The 22970-nt window shown below is 46.7% G+C and overlaps 1 non-coding gene across 1 annotated transcript; it reads left to right on the top strand.

Moving 5' to 3' along the window:
* Positions 1 to 2149: 2149 nt before the first annotated feature.
* Positions 2150 to 2221, top strand: TRNAC-GCA (transfer RNA cysteine (anticodon GCA)). The gene has a single exon. It is a non-coding gene; the product is annotated as a tRNA-Cys (tRNA).
* The last annotated feature ends 20749 nt before the right edge of the window (positions 2222 to 22970 follow it).

Here is a 22970-nt window from a genome sequence, read left to right as displayed (position 1 = left end):
AGAATCAGAGCCTTAAAGATAACAGTTACACCATGCGATCTTCAAGCAGCAGAAAACGAGAGAAAAAGTCATTTAAAATACAACTTTCAAAAATAATCCGTCAGCCAAAAACTACTCGGGTCCAGATTCATTCTAAGTCACAACAAGACTCAATAGAAACGGGAAGGGAACTGCGCAGCAGGGGGTTCACGGAAGAAAAGCGCATTATAATTGAACCATCTTATCCCTTGGCACACGTAGCAGCCGGTCTGACCACACGTGGAAGACAGTGCTTGATTCTGGTGCCATCTTTTAAGAGGAACAAGTTCAAACTGGAACACATTCTGAATAGGACAAACTATTCTGGAACCTATTTCATATGATAAATGGTTGAAAGAACTGGTGATCTATATCAACCAGTGAGGGAATAAGATAGCTACCTGAAATAACAGGGGTGACTAGCAAGTGGGACTAGAATTATAGAAGAGTGGGCTAGCCCATGAATCAAGGAGAGAACCCTAGTCAAATAAATGCAAATTAAAACAACAGTGAAAGACTATTTCCACATTCCTGTACCTCGGCAAATTGGGAGATACACACACATATATTTATTTTTCAGTGGAAAGGCCTAGTGTTTTGCTGGTAGGAGAGGTGAGAAAAGCTTTTCTCATAGTTTGGAAATAAGAATCAAAAAGCTTTGAAACTGCACGTACTTTTTTAACCAAATGTTTTCATGTCTAAGAATTTACCTTGAGGAAATAACCAGAAATGTCTTCAAAGACTTTTGTAAATGAATGTTCCTCAGGACATTAATTGTGCTCACAGAGAAATGGGAGCAATACCTTGCTGTTGTTCAGTCGCTCAGTCGTGTCTGACTCTTTTCTACCCCATGGACTGCAGCAATACCTAGACACCCAGTAAAAACCCTGGAGTTATCTACACTAATAATTGGGAAGCCCAGGTGGTACTAGTGGTAAAGAACTCGCCTGCCAACGCAGGAGACATAAGAACCAAGGGTTCGGCCCCTGGGTCGGGAAGATCCCCTGGAGGAGGGCCTGGCAACCCACTCCAGTGTTCTTGCCTGGAGAATCCCATGGACAGAGGAGCCTGGCTGGCGACAGTCCATGGGGTCGCAAAGAGTCAGACACGACGGAAGTGACTCAGCAGGCATGCATACACACTAATAGTTACAGTATTTACAATGAGCAGGACACTGCTAAATATTTTTCTCATAACAGTGTAACCCTCTCCATAGCCCTATGAAGGGGACGTTATTATCCACATTTTATAAGTGAGGAACTTCAAGTGCAAAGATGTTGTATTACTTAAGGTCTGACAGACAACACGAGATAGAACAAAAATTCCAAAATTATCAGCCTAGCCCCACCTCTGCGCTCGTAACCACCACACTGAGTGCCTGCAGGCGTGCTAAGTCACTCAGTCGTGTCCAGCTCTTTGCAGTCCTATGGACTGCAGCCAGCCAGGCGCCTCTGTCCATGGGATTCTCCAGGCAGGAACACTGGAGTGGGTTACCATGTCCTTACCCAGGGGATCTTCCTGATAAAATAGATAACTATTAAGGACTTACTGGGCTTCCCTGGTGGTTCAGATGGTAAAGAATCTGCCTGCAATGCAGAGACCTAGGTTTGATCAAGAGACTCTTGGCCAACCAACCAAGAGACTAAAGATTTGCCTGCATCAAATGGAGAGATTGAAAACTAGGAGAGCCCAGCCTCCGATAGAGCAGGAAAGAAAGAAGTTATGTGTGATTAATATCACACACCCGAGTCTATCAGCGGTCCCTGTCTATACTCTCATACAATCCAGAGGAATATTTTCATCAATTATTTTGTAAATGCAAGTTCTTTAGTAACTCTAGCAGTATTTTTAAGAAGGTGGAAATCCTACCTCATCCATTTTTAAAGTGCAGGTGCTTTTCTTTTAATTGGAGCATAGTTGATGGACACTGTGGTGTTAACTTCAGGCGCACGGGAAAGTGAATTAGTTATATGTATACCCACTCTTTTTTAGATTCTTTTCCTATATAGGCCTAAACCAGAGTATTGAGTAGAGTTCCCTGTTCTACACAGTAGGTCTTTATTATCTTTTTGATATACAGTGTGTGTCTTTGTCAACCCCAGTTTATCCCCCTTTTCCCCCTACCTGGGCTTCCCTGCTGGCTCAGTTGGTAGGGTGTCTGCCTGCAGTGCAGGAGACCCAGGTTTGATCCCTGGGTCGGGAAGTTCCCCTGGAAAGGAAATAGCAACCCACTCCAGCATCCTTGCCTGGAGCATCCCCTGGACAGAAGAACCTGGTGGGCTGCAGGCCATGGGGTCGCAGAGTCGGGTACAAGTGAGTGACTAGCACTGAACACAAGGACCTGCTGTGCAGCACAGGAAACTCTGCTCCGAGCTCTGTAATGACCTATATGGGAAGGGACTCTAAAACAGAGTGGCTATTTGGGTGTGTGTAACAGATTCGCCTTGATGTACCACAGAAACTGCTACAACACTGTAAATCAACTACGCGTCAATGAAAAAAATTTTTAAGTCATGGATGTCAAGGAATGGACTAATGTGTTCCAAAATGAAGGGAGAAAGGACTGTGATGAGCTCACTGGCATGGGGTAGGAATCCGTCTCAGCCCCCTTTGGGAGAACTTTGAAGACTTCCCCTGCCCGGCTCCTCTCTGGCCCCTCCTCACCCTGATGCCCACCCCCCAGCTCCTGCAGAGGGAGTGCTCCCAGCCCAGAGGCTCAGCCACAGGAGCCACTAGGAGCTTGCTCACCATCGTCACTTTTCATCTCCTCTTTCAACTTGCATTGTTCCGCAGAATCAGTGGGTAGAAGTTACTAGCAGAAGTATTTTTGTTTTCACACTCCTCACACACACACACACAAATGTTCAGACAAATTCAAAAGTCAGTTATTTTTTCCTTTTCATTTTGGAGCAATTAGGGGAAAATTGGATGGCAGATATAATTACTAAGAGGAAATTCGAAAACAACTTAGGTCACTCTGGAGCACCTTTCAAACGAGGTCAGCCTTTTCACTTCTTTCCCTCTTGATGCTGAAGAGGTCTTTGTTTGCTGGAGAGAAAAACAAAGAAACAGCTTGGATAACAAAGACCACAAGTGCTCTTGCTGCTTCCTCTGTACTGGAAAATATCTTGTCTTAACATTTGACTCACTTGTAAATATAAGCACACATTTTAAACTCAGGCTATTTTTCTCCAAAAATTCCGTTAAGACCTGTACAAAAACACAAATGACCACATGAAAGATTTTATAAATCTCTTTACTAACACCAATCAGAAATTTTAAAAATACATCTGTGGAATTGCTTCAAATACTGCAAAAATGTTTCTTCATCGCAAAATAAATATTATATGAAGTACTCTTCTGTTTACTGAGTAATCCTCCAAAAATCAGCAAGTTTGATGAATAGAGAGGCAGTGAGAACTGGCAAGAACCTGGGGTCACCCTGATCTTTTCATTCCTTTGGCTTGAATAATATCATGATTTGTAGACGGTGATGTTCTGCCAAAGATTTATGTGACTTCCCAGGGGAGCCCTATCTTCCCATGGTTACTCTTGGCTGTGAGGCCCTCATTCCTACTGAATTAGTTGTAAATGTGAACCGTATCACAGTGTCCTACATCCTCTTTCTGTTCTGCCTGAAATTATTCCAGATATAGAAATGGTGCTTTCCTTCATTTTCACAAAAAAAAAAAAAAGAAAGAAAGAAAGAAAGAAAGAAATTCACCAAGCAAGCAATAAAGTGAAAGCCTGGCTCACAACAATATTCAACCCGGCAGACTTTACCCAAAGTTAGGGAAGCTCAAAGAAATTTACATCACAGCAAGGCAAACAACAGAAACCAAACCGAGTATAAGCCTGTTCCCAAACCACTTGCTTATGGAAAGCTCACCAGTCACAACAATACAAGCAAAGCTCCGCCCTCAGCATCCTTCCAGCTTCCCCTGGTCCTCCACCCCTCCTGCCAGCCCTCTCTCACAGCATCGGTACCAAGAATGGTTTATTTCTAGCACAGCACATTTAGCTCTCTCTCTCCTTTTCTCCTGCTAACCCCATGTGATTTATGATGTTATTGTTTAAAGCAAAGGCATTTGCCCCTAACAGGAATACTATTGCTATTAATAAATGTTTTTATGCAACTTTTGTTGTAATACTTTGGCCACCTGATGTGAAGAACTGACTCATTGGAAAAGACCCCGATGCTAGGAAAGATTGAAGGCGGGAGGAGAAAGGGGTGACAGAGGATGAGATGGTTGGATGGCATCACCGACTCAATGGACATGAGTTTGAGCAAGCTCTGGAAGCAGTGATGGACAGGGAAGCCTGGCATGCTGCAGTCCATGGGGTTGCAAAGAGTCAGACACAACTGAGCGACTGAACTGAACTGAACCTCACTGTAATCACAGAATCTTAGGAATCAGTTGGGCCAAGACCCTTGTCTTAAAAGGTGAGAAATACCTAAAAAATAAAGACTAAATAAATGACTTTACCCCAAGGTATTATATCTTAGTAGTAGCAGAGTTAACAGGAAAACCCTACTCTTCTGAATTCTATCTGACGTTTGTCATTACTAAAAACAAATAAAAAACCTTCCAATACTGGCTGATAGTAACCAGTAGGGAAAGCCTAAAATCCTGTTTGTTTTATACATTATAAGAAAGTAGGATGACTAATGAAAAACCAGTCCAAGAGACTTTTCATCATCAAATATTTCTGAGCTCACATTTGTGCTAAACATCAACGCAGGCATGATGGAGCCAAGACTGAGTAAAATGTCTTTGTCTGGCATCTAGTTAGGTGTTTCCTTGGTGGCTCAGATGGTAAAGAATCTGTCTGCAATGCATGAGACCCAGATTCGATCCCTGGGGCATCTAGGTACCCTGTGTCGTGACCCCAAACTACCTCCCCTTACCCTTGGCTATAAATGCCATCTGTATGCTGATGACAGTCTGAATTTAGGTCTTTCCACTCCTGACCTCAGCAGCAAGCTCTGTGTTTGTACACCTAAATGCCTTCTTTAGCCTGCTGTCTGGTTGACTAATCGGCAAAATAGAACTCTCAAACTGTTTCTCAGCCACTCCTTAAATAGTTCTTTCCTTGGGTTCTCTGTCTCAGTAAATAGCATCACAGCTGCCCAGTTGCTCAGGCCCAAAACCCTCAGAATTTTCTTCTATTTGGCTCATTCGATTATAATCTACGCCTACTCTCTCCACTTTTCTCCCTAACTATGTCTGAATCTCTTCCCTTCTGTCTCCACCACAGTCACCCCATCCAAGATCTCCTGACAAAGACTGCTCTAATAATCTTCTCACCAGCTCCCTTCCTCCACTCCTGCCCTCTATGGTCTATTTTCCACAAAGCAGCCAATGGGATTTTTTTAATATAAATCACATCATAATAATCTCCTACTCAAAACCCTTCAGTATCTTCCCACAAGGCTCAGCAGGACCACCAACTTTCCTTCTAGAAGCTACGATCCTCTGCTTGATTGGCCCCTGCCTGTCTCTTTGTGATTAAAGATATCAATCTCTTCCTTTATGGTTTTCATTTTATTTTATGTATTCCTTTACAGCCTTGATTAATAAGTTCTTCCTATTGCAAGAACATATGGACATGCTTTTCAATTTTTCTAATCCAAATGCAGTTGATGTCAGCATATGGTGCGATGAAAGTACTCAACTTCATCTTTTCCGCATAGATGAAAATCACCTCGATCCCATTAACTGGTGTTGACTCCCACTGGAAATCGCATTTCTGTGAATGGGTTCATTTCTGGCTCTCAATTCTGTTTCATTGGTCTGCCCGTCTATTGATCTGAACAAACACTGCATTATATTAATGAGTATAACTTTACAGTAACCTTGGAGTCTGATTTTCTTCTGCAGGGATGTCTTGGTTATTGTTGGATCTTTGCTTTTTCACATACATTTCAGAATTAGTATTGATTATAAATCAGCATTGACTTAAACCATAGTATTGCATTGAATTTACGAATTATATTGGTTGTAAGCTAGTATCTTTACAAATTGGGTCTTCCTATTCATAAACATGGTATACCTCTCAATTTGCTTCTCCTAGTTAATAACTCTCTGTATAGTTTTATAATTTCTCCCATAATCTTTTGACAGATTTATCATTAGAGTTGACTCACTGGAAAAGACCTTGATGTTGTGAAAGGCTGAAGGCAAGAGGAGAAGGGGGTGACAGAGAATGAGATGGTTGGATGGCGTCACTGACTCAATGGACATGAGTCTGAGCAAGCTCTGGGAGCTGGTGAAGGACAGGGAAGCCTGGCGGGCTGCAGGCCATGGGGTTGCAAAGAGTCAGACAAGACTTAGCAACTGAACAAAAACAACAAAATTATTGCCTGACAAGACTTTATAGCTATTAAAAGTATTATCATGTGTCTCTTTCAATTCTGGTTTCCTCGGTGTGTATGCCCAGAAGTGGGATTGCTGGGTCATAAGGTAGTTCTATTTGCAATTTTTTAAGGAATCTCCACACTGTTTTCCATAGTGGCTGTACTAGTTTGCATTCCCACCAACAGTGTAGGAGGGTTCCCTTTTCTCCACACCCTCGCCAGCATTTGAAAGATGTTGTGGGGAGGGAGGTGGGAGGGGGTTCATGTTTGGGAATGCATGTAAGAATTAAAGATTTTAAAATTTAAAAAATAAAAACTTAAAAAAAAAAAAAGTATTATCATTCTAACGTGTCTTCAAGGTGTTTACTGCTGGCTTCTTTATACTGATTTCAAATCTACCCAGTTTTTGACACATTTTCAGATCTCATAATTTGTCCATAGTTGTGTCTTTTGGAATTACGCTGTAAGAAATTCTACTATGTGAAAATAATGCGTGTGCGGTTTCTTTCCTCCTTTTCGGTTCTTCCTGCGTTCTCTTTCTCCTTTCATCCATCTCTTCTCCTCTGGCCGTCTCCGCCCCTCCCTCTTCCCCGCTCCCCGCTCCTTTTCCTGAACCAGCCAGGATCCCCAGAACGAGGTTAAAGACCAGAAGCGCTTACAATAAGCAGTACTGTGTGAAACACGATGCTGAAGGACACTTCTCACATTTCACCATTCCATATCGCATTTGCGGAAGATTTGTGGGAGATCCACTCTATCAGAACAATGGTTTCCGGTTCCCTAATACTTTGGCTTCCCGGATGGCTCAGTGGTAGAGAATCTGCCTGCCAATGCTGGAGACACAGGAGACGCGGGTTCGATCCCTGGGTCGGGAAGACCCCCTGGAGGAGGAAATGGCAACCCACTCCAGTGTTCTTGCCTGGAGAACCCCAGGGACAGAGGAGCCTGGCCGGCTACAGTCCATGGAGTCGCCAAGTCGGACGCAACTGAGTCACCGAGCACTCACGCGACAGTTGATCAAGAAGAGACGTTGGGGGAGTCTGCCGGGCATCTGCGTCTGTGGAGGCAGCCTCAGCGTTTTCCTCAGAAATGAGGAAACACCTTGAGGAGAAACTGCATGCCGACTCATCGTCCACTCCCTGCGGTTCTGCTTTCTCCGCCTTAACGGCCCTTCCGGCCCCAGCAGCTTTGCACTCTGGGCACAAACCGTCCCGCCGTGGCGCGCCTGGAGCGGCCACTGTCTGTCGGCGTCCACTCCCCATGGTGACCGCGCCTGGGCAGCAGGTACTCGGGGGAGAACAGCCGCTGGGGAGGAAGGGCTCGGCGGAGCGCTTCTCTCCTGACTGCTTGGCCCTTCGAATCCTGGCAACCCTGAATCTCTGGGACTCTCAGACTCCTCTACATCATATTTTATCCAGCTTCACAGTTCCTCCCCACACAAGGTTATCCTGATGTAAAATACTTCTTCACTGCCAAAAATGGAAATCTCCTTCAAGGACATTTTTCCCCCTAGAAATGTACCAGGTGGCATATTTTCTGACTTAATGGAAATGTCTTTCTGTTGGCTTTAAGCGTGAAAGATAATTTGACATAGAACACAATTTTTGGTTCACAAACACCTTCTCCTAAAAATTCTGTAGATGTTGCTCCATATTCTCTTTGCATTTAATGTGTCCGAGGAAAACGCTTAGGTGAGTCTGATTTTCGTTCCTTTGTCACAAGTATTAATTAAATTAATGTTTCTGGCAAGACACCAAAAAGAATGGTATCTGTTACAAGGCAATGGCTGCATAGATTTTCCGAGTGGGTAGATAATAAGGAATTTCACAAGTGGGGCCCTCCCACAAACAGGATGGGAAGTTGGGATAAATTGGAAGGAGGACATTTGTGTGTGGGGGGGGGGTGGGGGAGGTGCCTTTGGAGTGTGTGAGTCCACACTCTCTCACCTCAAGTGTGAGTCGTTGGGGGAGCTCAATGGAACCCTCAAAACCACCGAGACGCCACCTATCTTGAGATTAGGCAACACTTTCCACATCGCCTTCCATAAATGTTTGTATATTGACCATGTCTAAAAATTCGTATCATATGGTTTCAACGAAATGAAGCATGCACAGTAAAAATATTTTAAGAAATCATAGCAAAGGGATTATAATGTGCTTGGAGTCTGGGCGATTTTTATTTTTATCTTCATTTACTTCCTTATTTTCCAAAACATGTACATACAAGTTTTTATAATTAGAAATCGTGTTTCTAAATATCTAAATACCAAAAAAATTCTGCCATACACCATGTATGCATGCATCTTTAATATACAATTATGTAAAAAATATTCATATGGCCAAAAAAAAACAACCCCGGACAGAACTTCTCTCCTCAAAAAACGCGATGTTCTCCGGATAGTGATTTCTCCGTATATATCTGTATTTTTATGTAGTGGGGGGCGGGGGAGGGCATCAGGAAAACGCGGGTTCCATGCCTCCGGTGGGTCTACCTGCGCGTCAGGGGGTCTGAGGAGCACCTGCCGCTTTCTCCCCCGCCCCCCTCCAGGTGAGACCCCTTCACCCCGCCCCTCGCCTCCCCCCCTTCCGTTCCCGCGCATCCCACCGCCTCTCCCCTGGACCCCCATGCCGCACTTAGCTGGCCTTTGCTGGCATCCTCGCACACTGCCGCCCACCTGTCGGGCCCCTGCTTTGCGGTCCGGTCATGCCTGCAGCCCGCAGAGCCCGCAGCGCGGGGGTGTGACCCCAGGCCGAGCTCGAGGTGCGCCTGGGGTGCGCTTGGCGCCGTCGAGACTCAACTGACAGGCGCCCCGCTGCCCGCGCCCCTGCCCACCCTCCCTGGCCGCCCGCCTGCCCCCCGGCCTCCGCGCTCCCCAGCTGTGCCGGGACATCAGAGGAGGAAAGGGGGCGAGGAAACGCAGTGGCTCTCCCGGGTCAGCAGCAGCGCGGCGGGGCGGAGGGCGGCGGCCCCTGGCGCGGTCCGGTCCAGGGTCGAGGACCCGCAGTCGACGTCCCGGCGCCCCCACCACTGCCCCCACCCGAGACGCCTTCAGATCCGCAGCCAAGTGAACTGCGAGGAAAAATGCATCCTCGGCCTCCGCTTGTCCGCGGCCCAGATGCTCAGGGTGGGGGCGGGGGCGGGGAGGCGTAGGCCCACCCAACACTTTCTTCTTCAAAGGACCGTGGGAAGCGCTCCCTGCGCCCCAAGACCCTCGAGTGTGTAACTGGGCCCCCGACCAGGGCCTGTTCGCTGGCCACCAATTCCCGCAGCCGGAGCGCACGGCCCCTCGGGGCGCGGGGGTGGCCGGAGCCCGGCGGGTGCTGCAGCCCCCGGGGCCGGGGTGGCGAGGGGGCGCGGGCCCCAGCGCCGCAGGCTTCCGGAGGCCGCCGCTGCTCCTGCCATCTGCGCACCGCGCGGACAGCCGCTGCGTGGGCCCCCGGCGCCGGCCTCCCCCGCGCGCTGCGGGCCGGCTCCACGTCGGGGCTGCGGGGAGGGGCCGCCCGCCGGGCTCGCTGCCCCGCAGCCTCGGCATTTCCAAGTCATTTCCTAAAATCACCCTTTACACTGCTGACCTGCTGCAGGCCGCGCAGCGCCGTGGGATGCGACTCCCTGGCCTCCGTGGGATGCGCCACGTGTCTCCGCCGTTTCGCGGTGGAATCGCGGCGGCGATCGGGGCTGTTTCGGATTTCGGCCGGGCTCGCGCGGCCCCTCCGGGCCCGCAGGGCGCTGGCTCGCGGGCCAACACCGCCATCTGGTGCTCGTGGTCAGCATGTGCGAGCCTTGCCGGGAGACCGGCCGGGTGACGTCAGGGTCCGCGTTTGCTCCGGGGCTGGCTCTGCGGCAGGGCCCGCGTGGCCCGGAGTTTTTACCGCAGTTTGTCTTGTAAACGAGTCATCGTGCCAGAGGCTTCTCCATAGGACCCAGGTTATATATATCGCCACGGAAACTTCCCTCTCTGACTGCAGTCTCTTCTAGGGCTGCTGGATTTGAAACTGAAAGGGACAGAGATGAAAAGCTAACCTTGACTCACAGCTCTGAAGCCCGCTGGTCTCCCAGGCACAGGCCCGTCAGGCCCCCGCGTGGTGACCTTCTCATCGGGCCTGGGCCGAATCGGGTGCCAGACAAGGAAGCAGCTGAGGGTGTCAGCTGGGGCTGGGGTAAGGGGTGGAGAGGAGAAGAGACCACAGGGAATCCTGGTCCCTTGACCCCAAGCAGTTTTTTCCTTCTCGCAGGACTGCGGGACAGGCAGCTCACCTCCTGAAACGCTGGGGGCAGGATCTCCCTCCGGCACATTCTGACCCCTCCACTGCTTTTCCCCTCCTTGCCCCTGACCGGAGCCCCAGCTGACATCCTCCGCTGCTTCATGTCTGGCACCCAGTTTGGCCAAGGCTCAAGGAGAAGGTTTCCCTAATAGCTTCCCTGGTAGCTCAGGTGGTGAAGAATCCGTCTGCAAGGCAGGAGAACCCGGCTCGATTCCTGGGTCAGGAAGATCCCCTGCAGAAGGGAGAGGCTACCCACTCCAGTATTCTTGGGCTTCCCTGGTGGCTCAGCTGGTAAAGAATCTGCCTGAAATGCAGGAGACCTGAGATCGATCCCTGAGTTGTGGAGATCCCCTGGAGAAGGGAAAGGCTACCCACTCCTGTATTCTGGCCTGGAGAGTTCCATGGACTGTATAGGCCACGGGGTTGCCAAGAGTTGAACACGTCTGAGTGACTTGCAGTTTCTAGGTTCTTGAGCTTCCCTGGAGGCTCAGACAGTAAAGAATCCACATACAATGTGGGAGACCCAGGTTTGACCCTAGGTTGGGAAGATCTGCTGGAGAAGGGATAGGCTACCCATTCTAGTATTCTGGCCTGGAGAATTCCTCGGACTGTATAGTCCATTGGGTCTCCAAAGAGTCCAACAAGACTGATCAACTTTCACTTTCATTCAATGAGAAGGTCACCATTCTGGGGACTGATTGGCTGGAGGCGAATTTAGGTGATTGGACTTGGGAGCCCTCCCTGCAGTTCAGTGCTTTCAACATCTGTTGATTCCTGCAGTGCAGACACGCCAAATGTTTCCTTCTGATCTTCAGCTCCTGCCCTTACAGTACTTCACCATGTGAAAAACAAATTCTCCCATCTTCCAGAGGTGAAGTTCCCCGCACAGGGGCTTCCTCCATGTTGCCTCTTTTGCCTTTAAAATATTTATATCATCTCCTATCTTCTCTTTCTCCTGTATGTCAAGGGAGGAAAAAAAGTCCTTTGTCTTTTTCCAAACCAAATATCTACTTTTACCTCTAACATAAAATGCTGAGCCCAAACAAAACAGGAAGGAAAAATAACTCAAAAGAGGAAAAAATCAAGAAGCTGAAGGAAACTTTAAGAAACTATCAATAATATTCTCAGGTGCATGGAAAAAAAAGATATTGCATGCCTGAGAAAATGATGCCACAAGAAAAGGAATGTTAGGAGGAAAGGGGAAAAAAGCCTCTTGGAAATTAAAAAGTACGATTGAAACAATGACATATTCAAAGGAAGAGTTCAAATCAAACTCTAGGGAGGCCCCAGAAAGTTGAACAAAAAGGCGGAAACATACATGATTAAAAAATAGAAACATAGCAACCACATAAGTCGGAGCCAAAATCAGCGCCATGATTTCAAAGGCTCAGTGCAAAATGATAATGTGGGTTCCCTTGTTTGAAAGTGACTAGGATTTTCAAGAGTGTTGAAGCCAGCTTGGGGCAGGTCCAGTGGACACAGTCCTCTGGACCCTTCCCCATTCCTCACAGTTCAGGGATTTCAGGAACCTGTGACGTGGGGAGTCCTGATCAGAATTCTGAACCATGAGAGCACTGCCTGTTAGACTATTTAGGGGTTGGTGGAAGGCAAGAGGGCCGTATGGGCCCTGGGGACCTAAAGCTGAGTTATCCAACACAGTAGCCTTATTGCTGTTCAGTCGCTCAGTCATATCCAACTCTTTGTGAGCCCATAGACTGTAGCCCGCCAGGCTCCTCTGTCCATGGGATTTCCCAGGCAAGAATACTGGAGTGAGTTGCCATTTCCTTTTCCAAGGGATCTCCCCGACCCAGAGGTGGAACCCTTGGCGTCTCCTACAGCTCCTGCGTTAGCAGTCAGGCTCTTTGTCACTAGCGCCACCTTGGGAGCCCTGGTAAGATGCAGTTGCTAGAAAACTATGTCAATGTAGTTTGTGTTGTGTTTCTATGGGATGGCACTGGTCTGAAGAGGTTTAGTACTGAGCCAGTCACTAGCCTGGTTACTTCTATGTTTTGGTCCTTTCTTTCTTATCACAAGGTTTTGGGACAGCAGGCTTGGCCCTGGCTGTATCCTTCAGGGTCCAAGATAGAAAACAGAAATCACGTTAGGTATTCTGAAAGGCTGAAGATTTGATATGGGGAGTTCAGTTGCCAGATTGTTATAAAGACCGGAAGAGCAAAACAGGAAGATGGTGGGTCCTGAAATCCAGAGCTGCAGAAAGCTGCCGCCCCCGCCCCCCACAGGAGCCAGAGCTCAGGTGAGCCCACTCCACTGTTCAGCAACCCCAAGAGCTCATGGTCAAGCTCAGGCCACCCAAGGCCAGAACCTGCCCACCTGGAGATGCTGGTCGTGTTGAAGCCGTTGGCACCGCAGCAGCTGGCAGACACCCTCCACCATCACTGAGCTGGAGTGCCCAATGCTGTTGCTGAGACAGGGCCTGCCAGAAACATAACGGCCTCGATCTTTGCACTCCTCCTAGCTTGCCTGGAAAATCCCATGGACTGAAGAGCCTAGTAGGCTGCAGTCCATGGGGTTGCTAAGAGTCGGACACGACTGAGCAACTTCACTTTCACTTTTCACTTTCATGCATTGGAGAAGGAACTGGCAACCCACTCCAGTGTTCTTGCCTGGAGAATCCCAGGGACGGGGGAGCCTGGTGGGCTGCCGTCTATGGGGTCACCCAGAATCGGACATGACTGAAAGGACTTAGCAGCAGCAGCAGCTTCTGCGGATGCCTCCAACTGTCAGACTGAAGTAGCATTCAGCTAGTAATGCAGTCTGAAAAAGGTAGTTTGCAAGCTTCCAGTCCTGGAGGCGAGAAGGAAAGGAAGGTAGACTAAGGCACAGAGGTCTCCCATAGAATCTCTTCTAGAAGCTGAGACTGGCAAATGTGATGGAATGTACTGGGAGGAAAGTCTTGGCTGAATGGGAATGAATCACTGATGCTGTTGTTGTTCAGGCGATAAGTCATGTCCAACTCTTTGAGACCCCATGGACGGCAGGACACCAGGCTTCCCCGTCCCTCACATCTCCCAGAGTTTGCTCAGATTCGTGTCCATTGAGTTGGTGATGCCATCCAGCCATCTCGTCCTCTGCCACCCACTTCTCCTCCTGCCCTCAATCTTTCCCAGCATCAGGATGTTTTTCAGTGAGTTGGTGCTTAGCATCAGTTGGCCAAAGTACTGGAGTTTCAGCTTCAGCCACAGTCCTTTCAATGAATATTCAGGGTTGATTTCTTTAAGGATTGACTGGTTTGATCTTGCAATCCAAGGGACTCTCCAGAGTCTGAGAGTCTTATTGATAGTGACACAATAGTCTTATTGATAGTGACACGGAAAACTAAGAGAGCAATAACAATGTAAAAATACGTCAACTATAAACTCCAGGAGAAGCAAAAAGTCCTACAATAAAGGAAATATAATCACCATGCTTGACTAGGTTCAACTGTGAATTATGTGTCTGTGGTCAGAATAATATAAATTTCTAATACGAATTTACAACAACAACAACAACAACAAAATATATATATATATATATATATATATAATTGTATTGGAATGGTGGGGCATGTGAAATAGGCAGGTGTGAATTTGAGCTCCAAATCTTCATCCCCCCATGGTAGAAATTCAACACATAGGCTTAAACCTAGGAGAGAAAAGCAAGACGTAGCAGTATAAGGTGGTCGTGTGTGTGTTTGAAGCTTTGTCCTCGAGGAGACAGCTGAATAGTTAGAACAGGGAATGGGGTCTAAATGAGGGTGAGGCAATGGCACTGCCCTTTGGGATGGTACGCTCTTGGGAATTATATCATCTGTTTTCCTTTTAAAAACAAAATGTAGCATGTTTTTGATTTCATATATAAGGAAACCTCCCCACCCCCAACCTTTCACTTCTCATAGAGTATGCATTGTACACACAAAGTTATGGTAATGATGAAAAGAAAATGCAATTACTGTCAGAGTAAAGCAATGCCTGACAGCCCTGAATGGCATGATTTATTTATGGAAGGAAAGTTGACTGGGCAGGAACTAATTATTATCTTTAGCCAGTATTCTTTACCATAAATTCATATCTGCTTAGTCGTACTTGGGGTGAGCAACGGAGCTTCCAAACATGCAGCGTTCTGCTTCAGACTGCCTTGCCATGGCAAGACGGTTAATTAGGTAACTTTGAAATCTATGTCAATTCTTTGACACTAAATTTTATCTGGAGGACGACACTTACCAATCACCAAATGTCTACTTCTTATAATTAGGTAGGTCCGTGTGTCATTCTGGCCAATAGGCTATGTGTGGGAGTGATTCGAGTCCATTCAGAAAGAAAGCATTTAGGAACCAGGGTTCAACCTGCCAGCCCTCTGTCCCCAACCTTGGTGACTGTGGAGAAGAGCATTCCAAGGTGGAGGCAGCATCCTGGGTTGCTGAGTCCACCCGGGCTGGGTGGATTCCCTGAGAGTCACCCCTGCCCCTTAAGTGGCTGAGAAATAAGCTGTTACTGTTTTTACCCCTCGAGGTTTCAGCATGCATGTGTTACTGAAACAGTCCAGTCTAGCTGACACAATGTTCTTTTGATGCACTGTTTATAGTAATCACTTCCTAATCCACCATCATAAATCCATCACCCCGTGTTTTAAGGCATAATTCCAATGGGAGCAATGTGTCTGGGCTGAGTCCCACGCACTCCCCCCTCCCCAGGGCTTCTAGGATGACTGTCTTTAAGGTGGTCTCAGGAGGAAGAGGAGGAGGCAGGTGGTCATGTAATGAATCTTGGGTCTGTGTGACATTAACTCACCAGGGAGGGAACTGGGCCCGGAAAGGAGCATCCCTTGTGTTCTAGCTGACAGCCCACCAAGGAAACAGAACAAGAGACTGAGTCAAACATTTCAATCAATCAATCAATAACGTTAATTCAAAGCCTGCTGAGTTCAGTGTGTTGAGCCAAGCACATCAGACTGAAATGAATGAGAGATATGTTTGTTTCCCCCAACAGAGGAAAGAACTGCTGTGAGAAAGGAATGTTCAATGTTTCTGTAAAACAGCATCTCAACAAATATCCAACAATATACTTCAAATTTCCACACCCCTGTATTTTTAGCTAATTTGTTTCTTGATGCTTCATCTCAGCTAACTACATTGTAACAGTTTGATTGTGGAACCCATGGCTCACCTGTTTCTTTTGGATTTTTTTTTTTTTTTTAGTTTCTGCAGGGTCCACGGTAGAACCTGGTTCTACTGAGCGCTTCCCTGTGGAGTGCAGTTTCATCCTTGTGAGAGCTCATGGAAGGTCAGGGCAGGAGTGGAAATCTTTTTTAAAAAAAATTTTTTAATGTAATTCCAGGAGATGGGGTGTGGGTGAAATGGGGAAAGGGCGTTGAAAGGTACAAATTTGGGGTTATGAAATAAATAAGTCATGGGGATGTGATGCACTGCATGGTGACTAGGGAAAAAAAAAGTAATTCTAGACTTTTGCATTAAAGTTCATGGGCTATTTGGTCTCCACTTCAAATTTATAGTACACTAATTATGATTCATTCAGCATCATAACAGCAGACTGTGGCCCACACACACAGCACCAGACACAGCCAGCTCTGCCCCAAGCTGTTAGAAAAACACCAGCTCTGAGGGAGGGCTCCTTGATGTGAGCACTCCTGACTATTCCTGAGGAAACACTGAATGACTCATCCGCTCCCCTCCAACTCCTCCAGCTCGCCATCCTGTGCTGGGTCCATCTGGCTTCCCAGGGCCAAAATAGCATCCTGAGATGACTGTCCCAGCGCGTACCAGAATGGATAGACAGGATGGCGAAGCCTCTCCAGAGGCCCTCGGATGATCTTCTGGAACAGGAAGCGTCAGCAGTTCTTTTCTGCACCGGCATCCTTTGCTTGACCCTGGGTACCAGAGGTCCTCCGCTCACGCCATCTGCTCTGCCGAGTCCTTCCGGGTGCACTGTTTTCTGGTAACAGTAAACTCTGCCATATGTCCAACAGATGTGGCATTGCTCAGGGACTTCAGCCCGCCTCCCCGAGCGGCCCTCTCCAAGGCTGAGTGGGTCGCCACTAGGCAACATGGTGAAGAGACAGCCCCATGAACAGCATAGCTGCACGGCTTCCCATTCTCACGCTGGCGCCCCGACTGAGGACGCCTACACCCTGGAGCCCCAGGGTCTGTAAGTGCCCAACCTGCACGGACCAGGTGCCAAAGAACGGAACAGGCTCCAGCCTCACGATGTCTGTGCAGAGGGGAGCCCCGGAAACCTGCCTCTTGACTCGGGTATGCTCTGCACTGAGTCGTGTCCGACTCTCCGGGCCCCCATGGCCTGTAGCCCTCCAGGCTCCTCTGTCCCTGGGATTCTCCAGGCAAGCATGCTGGAGCGGGTTGCCATTTCCTTCTCCAGGGGATCTTCCTGACCCAGGAATCAAACCCACGTCTCCTGCATTGGCAGGCAGACTCCTTACCACTGTGCCACTTGGGAAGCCTCTTGACTTCAGTTATTTCAGTTCAGTTCAGTCACTCAGTCGTGTCCAACTCTTTGCAACCCCATGGACTGCAGCACGCCAGGCCTCCCTGTCTATCACCAACTCCTGGAATTTACTCAAACTCATGTCCATCGAGTCGGTGATGCCATCCAACCATCTCACCCTCTGTCCTCCCCTTCTCTCCCACCTCCAATCTTTCCTAGCAACAGGGTCTTTTCCAATGAGACAGCTCTTCACATCAGGTGGCCCAAGTATTAGATTTTCAGAGTCAACATCAGTCCTTCCAATGAACATTCAGGACTGATTTCCTTTAGGACGGACTGGTTGGACCTCCTTGCAGTCCAAGGGACTCTCAAGAGTCTTCTCCAACACCACAGTTCAAAAGCATCAATTCTTCGGCGCTCAGCTTTCTTTATAGTCCAACTCCATCCATACATGACCACTGGAAAAACCATAGCCAGGAGCCCTGTGAGAAGCTGCAGAGCAGCCTAATGGCCACTAGGGGGCTCCCTGTTGGCATCTGCCAGCGCCAGAGGGCTTAGTCCCTGAAGATTTCTGGTAAATTCCACAGAATTTATCAAACTGTTTATTTTCTCCTTCCGCAGATGTTTAGAAAGCAGTAATAATGTGACGATGCCAAGCGAAGAGGAATAGTCATCGTTTAACGTTCATTTGCTTTTGGAAAGGAACTGAACTTACTGTTGGCCACAGTATGCCATTGGGGAGTGGGTGGGAGGCAGCAAGGGGCCTCCCGGAGGGCGAACCTCCCGAGAAAGGCAGGAGGGCAGCCGCTCGACCCCGAACTGGGGAGCCCTGGGCGCCCTCTACTTATAGTATGTATATTTTGAGGACTGGGGTTTTTTTTGTTTTTTTGTTTTTTAGCTGAGAAATTCCCTGGAGGTTTATCCAAGTCAGAGTTTGCATGCACCAGTCTGCTTAATTTGATCTCTGGTTCCCCTGCCTTTTCTAAAACCAGCTTGAACATCTGGAAGTTCACGGTTCCTGTATTGCTGAAGCCTGGCTTGGAGAATTTTGAGCATTACTTTACTTAGCTTGTGAGATGAGTGCAATTGTGCGGTAGTTTGAGCATTCTTTGGCATTGCTTTTCTTTGGAATTGGAATGAAAGCTGACCTTTTCCAGTCCTGTGACCACTGCTGAGTTTTCCAAATTTGCTGGCATATTGAGTGCAGCACTTTCACAGCATCATCTTTTAGGATTTGAAACAGCTCAACTGGAATTCCATCACCTCCACTAGCTTTGTTCGTAGTGATTGATGGTCCTAAGGCCCACTTGACTTCACATTCCAGGATGTCTGGCTCTAGGTGAGGGATGACACCATCGTGATTATCTTGGTCATGAAGATCTTTTTTGTACAGTTCTTCTGTGTATTCTTGCCAACTCTTCTTAATATCTTCTGCTTCTGTTAGGTCCAGACCATTTCTGTCCTTTATCGAGCCCATCTTTCATGAAATGTTCCCTTGGTATCTCTAATTTTCTTGAAGAGATCTCTAGTCTTTCCCATCCTATTGTTTTCCTCTATTTCTTTGCATTGATCACTGAGGAAGGCTTTCTTATCTCTTCTTGCTATTCTTTGGAACTCTGCATTCAGATGCTTATATCTTTCCTTTTCTCCTTTGCTTTTCGCGTCTCTTCTTTTCACAGCTATTTGTAGGCCCTCCCCAGACAGCCATTTTGCTTTTTTGCATTTGTTTTCCATGGGGATGGTCTTGATCCCTGTCTCCTGTACAATGTCACAAACCTCTGTCCATAGTTCATCAGGCACTCTATCTATCAGATCTAGGCCCTTAAATATATTTCTCACTTCCACTGTATAATCATAAGGGATTTGATTTAGGTCATACCTGAATGGTCTAGTGGTTTTCCCTACTTTCTTCAATTTACATCTGAATTTGGCAATAAGGAGTTCATGATCTGAGCCACAGTCAGCTCCCAATCTTGTTTTTGTTGACTGTATAGAGCTTCTCCATCTTTGGCTGCAAAGAATATAATCAATCTGACTTCAGTGTTGACCATCCGGTGATGTCCATGTGTAGAGTCTTCTCTTGTGTTGTTGGAAGAGGGTGTTTGCTATGACCAGTGCATTTTCTTTGCAAAACTCTATTAGTCTTTGCCCTGCTTCATTCCGTATTTCAAGGCCAAATTTGCCTGTTACTCCAGATGTTTCTTGACTTCCTACTTTTGCATTCCAGTCCCCTATAATGAAAAAGCAAGAGAGTTCCAGAAAAAAAAACCATCTATTTCTGCTTTATTGACTATGCCAAAGCCTTTGACTGTATGGATCACAATAAACTGTGGAAAATTCTGAAAGAAATGGGAATACAGACCACCTGACCTGCCTCTTGAGAAACCTATATGCAGGTCAGGAAGCAACAGTTAGAACTGGACATGGAACGACAGACTGGTTCTAAATAGGAAAAGGAGTACGTCAAGGCTGTATATTGTCATCCTGCTTATTTAACTTAGATGCAGAGTACATCATGAGAAACGCTGGGCTGGATGAAGCACAAGCTGGAATCAAGATTGCCAGGAGGATATATCAATAACCTCAGATATGCAGATGACACCACCCTTATGGCAGAAAGTGAAGAGGAACTAAAAAGCCTCTTGATGAAAGTGAAAGAAAAGAGTGAAAAAGTTGGCTTAAAGCTCAACATTCAGAAAACGAAGATCATGGCATCCAGTCCCATCACTTCATGGGAAACAGATAGGGAAACAGTGGAAACAATGTCAGACTTTATTTTTTGGTGCTCCAGAATCACTGCAGATGCTGACTGCAGCCATGAAATTAAAAGACGCTTACTCATTTGAAGAAAAGTTATGACCAACCTAGATAGCATATTGAAAAGCAAAGACATTACTTTGCCAACAAAGGTCTGTCTAGTCAAGGCTATGGTTTTTCCAGTGGTCATGTATGGATGTGAGAGTTGGACTGTGAAGAAAGCTGAGCACTGAAGAATTGATGCTTTTGAAGTGTGGTGTTGGATAAGACTCTTGAGAGTCCCTTGCACTGCAAGGAGATCCAACCAGTCCATTCTGAAGGAGATCAGCCCTGGGATTTCTTTGGAAGGAATGATGCTGAAGCTGAAACTCCAGTACTTTGCCCACCTCATGCTAAGAGTTGACTCATTGGAAAAGACTCTGATGCTGGGAGGGATTGGGGACAGGAGGAGAAGGGGACGACAGAGGATGAGAAGGCTGGACGGCATCACTGACTCGATGGACGTGAGTCTGAGTGAACTCCAGGAGATGGTGATGGACAGGGAGGCCTGGCGTTCTGTGATTCATGGGGTCGCAAAGAGTCGGACACGACTGAGCGACTGAACTGACCTGAACTGAGCTGAGCTGAGCTGAGTCTGCTTAAACCATTCACCTACCAAAGAACATCTGGACTGATTTAAGATTCAGCCTTAAATGAAGTTGCCGTGACCGTTGGTACAGTGTTGTTCATGCTGCTGGCTACTGATGTTGGACATTTTCATGTGCTTCCTATCTAATCCCCTGGGGAAGGAAATGGCAACCCACTCCAGTACTCTTGCCTGGAGAATCCCATAGACAGGGGAGCCTGGCTGGCTACAGTCCACGGGGTCGCCAAGAGTCGGACATGACTGAGCACTCACTATCTAATTGCAAATCCTCTTTGGTGAAGTGACTCTTCTTGTCTTATGCCCATTTTCTAATTGGGTTGTTTGAGTTTTTTTGACTGTTGCATTTTGAGTACAGTCAGGCATGACGGAAACAACTTACCACAGCACGCACGTATTCTTTTTCAGAATAGTTTTTATGGCAAATTCCGTTTCTTTAATCAATTCAGTTCAGTCGCTCTGTCGTGTCTGACTCTTTGCGACCCCATGGACTGCAGCTTGTCAGGCTTCCCTGTCTATCATTAACTCCCGGAATTTACTCAAGCTCACGTCCATTGAGTCAGTGATGCCGTCCAGCAACATCCAACCATCTTATTCTCTGTCATCCCCGTCTCCTCCCTTCAATCTTGCCCAGCACCAGGGTCTTTTCCAATGAGTCAGCTCTTCACATCAGGTGGCCAAAATACTGGGGTTTCAGCTTCGACATCAGTCCTTCCAATGAACACCCAGGACTAATTTCCTTTAGGACAGACTGGTTGGATCTCCTTGCTGTCCAAGGGACTCTCAAGAGTCTTCACCAACACCACACTTCAAAAGCATCAATTCTTCGGCATTCAGCTTTCTTCACAGTCCAACTCTCACATCCATTCATGACCACTGGAAAACCATAGCTTTGACTAGATGGACCTTTGTTGGCAAAGTAATGTCTTTGCTTTTTAATATGCTGTCTAGGTTGGTCATAACTTTCCTTCCAAGGAGTAAACGTCTTTTAATTTCATGGCTGCAGTCACCATCTGCAGTGATTCTGGAGCCCCCCAAAATAAAGTCTGACACTGTTTCCACTGTTTCCCCATCTATTTCCCATGAAGTGATGGGACTGGATGCCATGATCTTTGTTTTCTGAATGTTGAGCTTTAAGCCAACTTTTTCACTCTTTTCTTTCACTTTCATCAAGAGGCTTTTTAGTTCCTCTTCACTTTCTGCCATAAGGGTGGTGTCATCTGCATATCTGAGGTTATTGATATTTCTCCTGGCAATCTTGATTCCAGCTTGTGCTTCATCCAGCCCAGTGTTTCTCATGATGCACTCTGCATATAAGTTAAATAAGAGGGTAACAATATACAGCCTCGACATATTCCTTTCCCAATTTGGAACCAGTCTGTTGTCCATGTCCAGTTCTAACTGTTGCTTCTTGATCTGCATACAGGTTTCTCAGGAGGCAGGTCAGGTGGTCTGGTATTCCCAACTCTTTCAAGGAAATTAGAGATACCAAGGGAACCGTTCATGCAAAGTTGGGCACAATAAAAAACAGAAATGGTATGGACCTAACAGAAGCAGAAGATATTAAGAAGAGGTGGCAAGAATACACAGAAGAACTGTACTAAAAAGTCTTCCCGACCCAGTAATCACGATGATGGGATCACTCACCTAGAGCCAGACATCCTGAAATGCAAAGCCAAGTGGGCCTTAAGAGGCATCATTATGAACAAAGCTAGTGGAGGTGGTGGAATTCCAGTTGAACTATTTCAAATCCTAAAAGATGATGCTGTGAAAGTGCTGCACTCAGTATGCTAAAAAATTGGGAAAACTCAGCTTTTTTAATGGTTATAAGTATATTCAAGTTTTCTATTTTTTCTTGCCTGTGTTTTGGTTGTTCATTACTTTCAGGGAAATTGTGCGTTTCTTTCAAGTTTTCAAATTTACAAGCATAACGTTGTTCATAGCACTCATTTGTTAGCTTTCACATGGTTGGAGGGTCTGTAGCAACAGTCTCCATTTTATTCCTTGTGTTGGTGCTGGGGGTCTTCACTCTTTTTATTTTTGTCAGTCTTGCTAGAGGTTTTTCAATTTCATTGATTTTTTTTCCCAAAGAACCAGTTTTTTCTTTCATAGATTTGCTCTATTGCCCTATTTTCCATTTCTGTTCTTTATTATTTCCCTCATTATTCTTGGGTTTATTTTTCTACTCTTTTTCTGGTTTCTTGCAGTATGTATGTAGATCATTGATTTGAGACGTTTCCCACTTCTCTTGTGAGCACGTCCTGCTATAATTTCCCTCTCAGCGCTGCTTTAGCTGCACCGCACGTTTTTGGTTCCTGGCGTTTCGTTTTAATTCAGTCCTGTATTGTTTCTTAAATTTCCTTTGAGGCATCTCCTTTGACAGTGGCTTATTTGGAAGCATGTTGCTTCATCTCCACGTGTCTAGAGATTTTCCTCTTGTCATTCAGTTATCGGCTTCTAGTTTGATTCTATTAGGG

This window comes from Ovis aries, chromosome 20 (assembly GCF_016772045.2).
Source record: "Ovis aries strain OAR_USU_Benz2616 breed Rambouillet chromosome 20, ARS-UI_Ramb_v3.0, whole genome shotgun sequence".
Classification (NCBI taxonomy): domain Eukaryota; kingdom Metazoa; phylum Chordata; class Mammalia; order Artiodactyla; family Bovidae; genus Ovis; species Ovis aries.
This window is presented reverse-complemented; position numbering and strand designations above follow the sequence as displayed.